This window comes from Delphinapterus leucas, chromosome X (assembly GCF_059928025.1).
Source record: "Delphinapterus leucas isolate spDelLeu-1000000601 "Yukka" chromosome X, BTC_Dleu_Yukka2, whole genome shotgun sequence".
Lineage (NCBI taxonomy): Eukaryota > Metazoa > Chordata > Mammalia > Artiodactyla > Monodontidae > Delphinapterus > Delphinapterus leucas.
Window position 1 is genome coordinate 90808729 of NC_143150.1, and position 10414 is coordinate 90819142.

The following is a 10414-nucleotide window of genomic DNA, read 5'->3' on the forward strand; positions in this document are numbered from 1 at the left end:
TCATTTTTTCCTCATTTTCCTCATTTTATTGATCTCAAAAAGACAGCTTTTGATTTCATTGATTTTCTCTATTGTTTTTCAGTTTTCTGTTTCATTGAGTTTTGCTTTGATCTTTATTAATTCCTTCTGTCTGCTTACTTTGGATTTAATTTTCTCCTCTTTTTCTAGTTGCTTAATGTGGAAGCTAAGCTCATCGATTTGAGATCTTCTTTCCTAATATATATATTTCCTCCTAAATCCTGCTTTAGCAGCATCCCACAAATTCTAAGATTTTTAAATTTTTTCTCTTGATTTCTCTTTGATCCATGGGTTATTTAGTTTCCAAACAATTGGGGATTTTCCAAGGATCTTTTTGTTATTGGTTTCTGCCTGCTGCATCTGTCCATTTATGAGAGAAAGGTGTTGAAGACTCCAACTACAATAGTGGATTCATCTGTTATTGGTTTCTAATTCAATTTCATTTTGGTCAGAGTACATACTTTGTATGACTTTAATCTTTATAAATTTATTGAAACTTGTTTTATGGCCCCGAATATGGTCTATATTGGTAAATGTTCCATGTGCACTTGAGAAGAATGTATTCTGCTGTTATTGGGTGGATTGTTCTATAAGTGTCAGTCTGGTCAAGCTGGTTAGTAGTGTTGTTATAAACTGAATTGTGTTCCCCCCCAATCATATGTTGAAGCCCTAACCCCCAACGTGACTATATCTGGTGACAGGGCCTTTAAAGAGGTAATTAAAGTTCAATGAGGTCATAAGGGTTCGTCTTAATCCAGTATGACTGATGTCCTTTTAAGAAGAGGGAGAGTCACCAGGAGCACACACACACACACACACACACACACACACACACACACACAGAAAAGACCATGTCAGGACACAGTGAGTAGGTGGCCATCTGCAGCCAAGGAGAAACCAAATCTGCCAACACCTTGATCTTGGACTTCCAGCTCCCAGGACTGTGAGAAAATAAATTTCTGTTGTTTAAGCCACCCAGTCTTTTTTGTTATGGCAGTCTGAACAGAATAATACAGTGTTGTTCACATCTATTATATCCCTGCTAATTTTCTGCCTACTTGTTCCATCAGCTTTTGAAAGAAGGGTATTGAAATCTCTATTTCTTCTTGCAGTCCAATCAGTTTTTGCTTCATGTATCTTGATCCACTGTTATTAGGTGCATAAATGTTTAGGATTGTTATGTCCTCTTGATTAATGGGCTACTTTATCATTATGAAATGACCTTTTCTGTGATATATTCTTTGCTCTGGAATCAACATTGTGTGATATTTATATAGTCACTCCACTAGTGTTCACTAGTATTAGCACAGTGTATCTGTTCCCACTCTTTTACTTTTAACCTATTTCTGTTTTTATATTTAAAGCGTTTCTTGTAGGAAGCATATAGTAGTGTCTTGCCTTTTTATCCAATCTGACAATCTGTGCCTTTTAATTTGGATGTTTAGACCATTTATGTTCAGTGTGATTATTGATATGGTTAGGTTTGAGCCTATCATCCTGCTATTCATTTTCTGTTTGTCCCGTCTGTTCTTTGTGCCCTTTTATCTCTTTTTCTACCATCTTTTGGACTGATATTTTTATGATGATTCCATGTTATCTCCTTTGTGGACTTATGAGCTGTAACTGTTATTTTAGTGGTTGCTTTAGGTTTCATAGTAAGCATATTTAACTTATCATAGTCTACATTCAAGTTACAATATACCACTTCATATATGGTATAAGAACCTTACAATATCATACTTCCATTTCTACCCGCCTGAAACTTATACTATTGTTGTCATGCATTATATTTTTACATGTTATAAACCCCATAATGCATTATTATTATTTTTGTTTAAACAGGCAATTTTTTTAAAGAGGTTAAATATACAAAATCTTATATATTTACATATGTAGTTTCCAAGGCCAGTGTTCATCATTCCTTTGGGGTTTTTAAAATATTTAATTAATTTATTTATTTGTTTTTTGGCTGCGTCGGGTCTTAGTTGGGGCACGCGGGATCTTTCATTGCTGCGTGCAGGCTTCTCTCTAGTTATGGCACGTGGGCTCAGTAGTTGTGGCATGAGGGCCTAGTTGCCCCGTGGCATGTGGCATCTTAATTCCCCAACCAGGGATTGAACCGGCATCCCCTGCATTGGAAGGCGGACTCTTAACCAGTGGACCACCAGGGAAGTCCCTCATCATTCCTTTGTGTAGGTCCTGATTTCCATCTGTTATCATTTGCTTTCTGCCTGAAGGACATGCTTTAACATTTCTCATGCTGCAGGTCTACTAGTGATTAATTCTTTCAGCTTTTCTATATCTGAAAGCACCTTTATTTCTCTTATTTTTAAAGTTAAGGTTTTTTAAAACTTCATCTTGACATAATTGTAGACTCACAGGCAGTTGTAGGAAATAATACAGAGAAGTCCATGTACCCTTTTCCAAATTTCCCCCAATGGTAACATCTCGCAAAACTGTAGTACACTATCACAACCAGGAGATCTTCTCAACTCAAGGAGTCTACTGGGCTTCATCTCATTCTCTGACGCTTTGCTGGGCATGGAAACCCTCTCAAGGCAGTAAGCTGGGGCAATCACAGGTCTCATCTTGTTTATGTTCCATATCTCAGGGATCATTGTCCTTCATTGCCTGATATCCAGTGTCTTAAAAAACCATTGTTTCATTTATATTGTCCACTGTCATTTATATTGTTTCATTTATTTTGGTTCTTTCAGATGGGAGGTTATATCTGTTACCTGTTACGTCATCTTGACTGGAAGCAGAAGTGCCTGCTCCTTTTCTTGATGACTCCACGCAATCTCCCAAACCAAGACCTTGGGTGCTTTTTCCAAAATAATGATATAACTCTGGCTAAAGTCTCTTTAAAAGCTGCTGTTTCCCTGAAACTTTTGGGTTTTGTTTTTTTTTTTTCACAGTGGCAGAAGTTTTGCTACACACAGCATCCTTCCTCTTGAAAAGGCCTGTCTGTTATTCCTGGGTTTAATTCTAGGTTAGCAGTTAAATGCTTAATATAGAAATAGTCTAGGTATACAATATGCTTCAGCACAATATTTCTGTCAATCAGATAATTTATAGGAAACATAAATACCTTCAGGCATAGAGAGAATATTCTCTGAGCCTTCTTAAAAAATTTTACTATGCTGTGGAATTCCATCTTTAGCTTTAATATTTAAAGAGATTTTACCAATATATTTATGGGGAACAAGTACATCCAGTACATTCAGCTCGTTATTTATGGAAGAGAATGAAGGCATCTTCACCATATGTTATGGAGTGAATGTTGCGTCCCCTCAAAATTCACATGTGTGGCTAACCCCCCAGTGTGGCTATATTTAGAGATGTGGCCTCTAAGGAAGTAATTACGGTTAGTGAGGTCATAAGGGTGGAGCCCTGATCTGATGGATTAGTGTCCTTAAACGAAGAGACATCAAAAAGTGCTCACGAGCTTTCTCTCTCCCTCTCTCCATCTCCCTCTCTCTCTTTCTCTCTATCCCTCTCTGTCTTCTCTCTCCCTCTTTCCCTCTCTTCCTCCCTCTCTTCTTCTCACTCCCCTCCCCTTCACAAAGAAGAGGTCAGGTGAGCACACAGTGAGATGGCAGCCACCTACAAATCAAGAGAAGAGGTCTCAGAATGAAATTTACTTTGGGAGCAGCTTGATCTTGGACTTCCAGCCTCCAGAACTGTGAGAATTAAATTTCTGTTGTTTAAGCCACCCAGTCTGTGGTATTTTGTTATGGCAACTCCAGAAGCTAAATACACCATATTTCTCATTCAAGGATAAGGATCTGGGAACATTTCTTTCCTCTAGATTACACAACATTTTTGTCTCAGTTTCATGTTCTCAACAACTATGCGAGCAAAGATGATGTTAGCAAAGGACATGGAAGGAAAATATTCAAAACATCTTCTTATCAGCGTTCCCTTGAGAAATCACTGAAAAATAACAATTCTTGGCATTCAGAAATGCACACTCACTTGAAAATATTTACAATTTTATAGATAATGCCTAACTTTCCAGTCTAAAGGTCATTCTGTCTCATGCGAAGCCTCTTCCAATGCAAAAGGAAAAAGAGATGTCTTAAGGCATTAATGTAGAGTGAGGCACCCAAAGGTTGAGATAGTCTAGGCAGAGGCTGGTAAACATGAAGTTGGAACAAGTAAGGAGAATAAGACTCCCTTTCTTCCCTCCCTGGTCCTAAGGATGAGGGGGCTAAAATTGCCAGGGACAGAATGAGGGGGCCTAGACCCACCCTTCCCAGCAGGGCCTAGCCTAGCTCTCTAAACCTGTGTCCACTCCTTTATTCCCAATCTTGCTCCTAAAACAATGTAATTTGCATTGTAATACTAGAAGAAATTTAATTGATGCTAAAAACGGTGCCAAAGCTTTTAAGAATGCCATAGAAGGGTGAGTTTCTTTTAACTTTTTTCTTTGAAAGTTCAGGCTCCCATGAGAAATGGTACTTCTTAATTCTGAAGAGCAGTATTGGCCCTGTTAGGCCCTAGGACATCTAAGATTCTTCCTGTAACCCATCAACACCTAATGCTTTGTTGTCACTGTCTACCTCTCTCTGTCTGTCTCCCTCTTTCTCATTTTCTTCACGCAAGTTATTTTCTATCTTAAAGTTTTTAAGGCTCTTAAAACCAGCAATTGCTAAACCTAGCAACCTCTGTTATACCAAGTGTTTCCTAAGGTGCAGGCCCTCTAGTGGCACTGCTGCAAGATTTCAACAGAGACTTCGTCATTTATACTGCACTAAAAATGTCTATTTCAAAAAGATGCAGGGCGTGGAGGTATAAATTAAGGGTTTGGGATCAACAGATACACACTACTGTATATAAAATAAATGACAAGGACCTGCTGTATAGCACAGGGAACTATATTCTGTATCTTGTAATAACCTATAATGGAAAAGAATCTGAAAAAGAATATATATATGAATATATGTGTGTATATATATATACATATATATGTATATATATATAACTGAATCACTTTGCTATACATCTGAACCTAACACAAGATTGTAAAAGGATGCAAATATTTTGCTCTGAGTTCAAATATTTCTGTTCAGATTAATCTTAAAATTTATGTCACACTAAAGTATAAGAAACAAAAAAGGCTAAGATGGTAAAAAACATTTCATCCTCAATATGAAGTTTTAATTCAGATAAAATTCTTACATTTCTAGATCACCAGATTTTTTCTTTTCTTTTTCTTTCTTTCTTCTTCTTCTGTTTTTTTTTCCAATTAATGGGCAGGTTTTCAGGTTTAATCCAAGAATCTGAGTGCCTTAGTATTCGTACAAACTAGTTGAAATCTAAGCTGAGTTAAAGGATTTTTTTCCATTTATATCTTCAAAATGCACACGTTTCACAGTAGGCCAAAGCTTTGCAACTTGAGGTGTAGTCTAGCTATATAATATTAGCTATGTTATATACAGAAGTTTGTTGAAACCATATGCCTTGAAGCCAAAGACTCATCCATCTGACCTGGTAGTTGCAATGTTTGTCATTTCCTTTAAATCCTGACAGCATAGGCAGCAAGATAGGAAGGTGGTATTGCAGGTGGGGCTCTTTAACAAGCAGACCCCACGATGGAGTTTAGTGTTCAGACTGTTTGTTCTGGAATGTTCTTGGTATCGGTGCATATGGAGGGGAGGTGCAGAGGCCAGACTGGACAGAGGGACATGTTGAGTTGTTACGTGCAGCCCCTAAGATAGCCTTGGCTGATTACACAGGAAAGCTCTGGAGATAGGTTGGCCCATCAGAGATTTCCCAAGCTGGGCTGAAGGTAGCCAGGCCTTTATGCCCCCATCCCCGTCCCGCATTGGTCAATGACTGGGTGGGGACCACCATGGGAGGGCATGGCCTTGTGCAAGGAGCCTCTCTGAAGGGACTGATGGCTGAGGACTGCGCTCCCAGTGCTCCCAGCAGCTGGGTCCACAAGTCCTTGCTTGAAGGGCGATCTAGGTACCACAGCAGAGTGTCTACCATTGGTGGGTTGGTTTTTTCTCCCCTAGCTTTGTTGAAGCATAATGGACAAAATAAAAATTATATGTATTTAAGATGTACAACCTGATGATTCGATATACCTATACATTACAAAATGATTACCACAACCAAGCTATTTAACACATGTATCACCTCACAGAGTTGGCATTTTTTTTAATAGTGAGAACATTTAAGATTTACTCTCTTAGGAAATTTCCAGTATATAATACAGTATTATTAACATAGTCACCATGCCGTTCATTAGATTCTCAGAATTTATTCATAACTGTAAGTATGTACCTTTTGACCAACATAGGTGGGTTGATTTTAATTGACACCTAGGACAACAAGTTGTTCTAACTGAGAATTCCCACAGCAAGGGCAGTGAGCTAGCATTTGTTCGGAAAGGCCTCACTCTGGTTGTTCATCTATATTATCTCTGATCAACACTTGAAGCTTTGTTAATTTGTATAATGAACATTTAAAATGTCTTTTCAATTTCAAAATTAGTGATTGTTATTAGCTTGTGAATGTTAAAAATGGGCTTTCAATGGTCAGATTACTGAGGTTCAGGATATATACACCAACTGAACTATTTAGGGAAATCCCTGCACTGGCATGGATTAAACTGCAGCCAGCCTATCCTGAGGGATGGCTCAGACAGACATGTATTTGCACCTCTGTGTCATAGAGAGCACATATCCTTAATGTCATTAGATAATGCCAAGCTGTTTCCTATAAATGTGCACCTTTTACAGTTCCATCACACTTTAAAATACTTGACAATCTGTTGGGTGTCTAGTAACATCTTATTGTGGTTTTAATTGGCAATTTCCCTACTACTAGTAAAATAGAACCCTTTTTCATATGTTTATATACCATCTGAATTTCCTCAATTATGAGATGCTTGTATAGACCCTTTTCATTTGGGTTGCCCGTTTTTATATTGATTTGCAAAAACTCTTTTCACCTTCTGGATAAGAGAACTTTCATAGCTATGTTACAAATACTTTCTCCTATTCTGTGGCTTGTCTATTTATTTTAATTATAGTATAATTTGATGAACAAATTTCTTAATTTAATAGAGTAAAATAAATCACACTTTTCATTTTAAGTTTTGTGATTTGAAGTTTTTGTTTAAAAAGAAATTCCTTACCACCAAGTCATGAAGCTATCCCCATATCTTATCTATTAAAGGATTTATAGTTCTGCCTTTCTTATTTAGCTATAATGCCCTGCTAGTTGATGTTTAGTGGATAGTGTGAAATAGGGAACCAATTTCAGCCTTTTTCCATGTAGATACACAATTGGCCCAGAGCCACTTATTGAAAAGGCCTACCTTCCCCATTGCTCTGTAATAACACCTTGATCATAGGTCAAGGGTCTGTATTGGACATACTGCTATACTTTCCATTCAACTTCATTTATTTGCTTGCCTATCCCTGCACTATTACCACATTGCCCTAATTTATATACATTCTGACATCTGGTGGAACAAGTCTTCCAAACTTGCTTTTCTTCAAAATGATCATCTACACAATCTAAGCCCACCTCCAGCAGGTCCTAAAGCAAGAATGCATACACACACACACACACACATATACATATATATACACACACATATATATATATTCATATATATACATATATGTATATATATTTAAAAGTTATAAATCAAACTAAACATTTAAATAAACATGTTGTCTCTTCCGATCTTGACAAATAAACTTCATAATGATCAACTACAGGTTTTTTACTTTTAAAAAATTAGTTTTAAATTTACAGAATAGTTGAGCATGGAGTTTCATATACCCATGGCCTCCACATCCCTACTGGCACTGGTACAAGTTTCCCCTATTACTAACATCTTGCATTAATGTGGTACATTTGTTACAAGTAATAAATCAATATTGACACATAGGTATAACTAAAAGTTATAGCTTACATTAAGGTTCACTCTTTGTATTATATAACTTTATGGGTTTTGACAAATGCATAATGGTATGTATCTAGCATTATAGCATCATACTTGGTAATTTCGCCACCCTAAAAATCCCCATGTGTCACCTATTTATCCCTTTCCTCCCTTGCCCCGAACCCTAGGCAACCACTGACTTTTATTGTCTCTATAGTAGTTTTGCCTTTTCCAAAATATCACATACTGGGTATCATACAGTATGTAGCCTTTCAGACTGGCTTCTTTCACTTGGCAATGTGTGTTTAAAATTCATCTATGTCTTTTCATGGCTTAATAGCTCAGTTATTCTTATCACTGAATCATATTCTGTTATATGAATGTACTATGGTTTGTTTGCCTATTCACCTATAGAAAGACAGTTTGATTCCTTTTAGTTTTTGGCAGTTATGAATTACAGATGCTAAAAACGTCCACGTGCAGGTTTTTTTGTGTGTGGACAGAAGTTTTCAACTCAATTGGGTAGTATGGTAAATCTATGTTTACCTTTGTAGGAAACTGCCAAACTGTCTTCCAAAGTGACACCATTTTGCATTCCCACTAGCAATGAATGAGCATTCCTGTTGTTCTGCATTCTCACCAGTATTTGATGGTGTCAGTTTCTGGATTTTAGCCATTCTAATAGGTATGTAGTGGTGTCTCACTATTGTTTTAATTTGCAATTCCCTAATAACATATGATGTTGAGTATCTTCTCATATGCTTATTTGTCAACTATGTATTTTCTTTGTTCTTTATTCTGCTCAGATATTTTGCCCATTTTTAACTGAGGTGTTTGTTTTCTTATTGTTGAGGTTTAAGAGTTGTTAGTATATTTTAGATACAAGTCTTTTATCAGATATGTGTTTTTTAAATATTTTCTCTGAGTCTGTGGCTTGTCTCTTCATTCTCTTAACAGTGTCTTTTGCAAAGCAGAAGTTTTAAATTTTAATGAAGCCCAACAACGATTTTTTCTTTCTTTTTTAAAATATTTTATTTATTATTTATTTATTCGTTTATTTATTTATTTATTTATTTTTGGCTGTGCCCAGTCTTCGTTGTGGCACATGGTATCTTTAGTTGTGGCATGTGGGCTTCTTAGTTGTGGCATGCATGTGGGATCTAGTTCCCTGACCAGGGATCAAACCCGGGCACCCTGCATTGGGAATGTGGAGTCTTACCCACTGGACTACCAGGGAAGTCCTCCATTTTTTCTTTCATGGATTGTGCTTTCAGTATTATATTTTAAAACTCACTGCTAGGCCCAAGGTCACTTAGATTTTTCTCCCATGTTATCTTCTAGAGGTTTTATAGTTTTGCATTTTACACTTAGGTCTAAGATCCATTTTGAGTTAATTTTTGTGAAAGGTATAAGGACTGTATCTAGATTTTTTTTTCTTATTGATGTCCAATTGTTCTGGCACTATTTGTTGCAAAGACTATCCTTTCTCTATTGAATTGCCTTTATTCCTTTTCCAAAGATCAATTGACTATATTTGTATGGGTTTATTTCTGGAATCTCTATCTATTCTGTTCCACTGACCAATTTGCCTATGCTTTCACCGATACCACACTATCTTAATTAATGTAGCTTTATATTAACTCTTAAAGTTTGGGAGTCAGTCTTTGACTTTGTTCTTCTTCAGTACTGTGTTGGCTATTCTGGGTCTTTTGCCTCTCCATATAAACTTTTGAATCAGTTTGTCAATATCCACAAAATAACTTGCAGGGATTTTGATTAAAATTGTGTTGAATCTATAAATCAAGTTGCAGAGAATTGACATCTTAACAACATTGATTCTTCCAATCCATGAACACAGAATATCTCTTCGTCTATTTATATTTTCTTTGATTTTTTCATCAGAGTTTTGTAGTTTTCCTCATATACATTCTGTCTGTATATTGTTAGGTTTATGCCTAAGTACTTTTTGATGTTAATGTAAATGGTATTGTGTTTCTAATTTCAAATACCAATTGTTCATTGCTGGTACATAGAAAAGCAATTGACTTTTATATATTAATTTTATATTCTGTGACCTTGTTTAACTGCTTATGAGTTCCAGGGTTTTTTTGTTGATTCTTTGGGATTTTCTACATAGACAATCATGTCATCTGTGAACAAAGAGTTTATTTCATTTTTCCCAATCAGTATAACTTTTACTTCCTTTCCTTACTGCATTAGCTAGGACTTCCAGTGCAAAGTTGAAAAAGAGTAGTGAGAGGGGACATCCTTGCCTTGTTCTTGATCTTAATGGGAAAGTTCTAGTTTCTCACTCTTAAGTATGATGTTATCTGTAGGTTTTTGTAGATGTTCTTTATCAAGTTGAAGAAATACCCCTCTGTTCCTATCCTGCTGAGAGCTTTTATCATGAATGAGTGTTGGGTTTTGTCAAATGCTTTTTCTGCATCTAGCAATATGGTCATATGATTTTTCCTCTTAGGCTGTTGA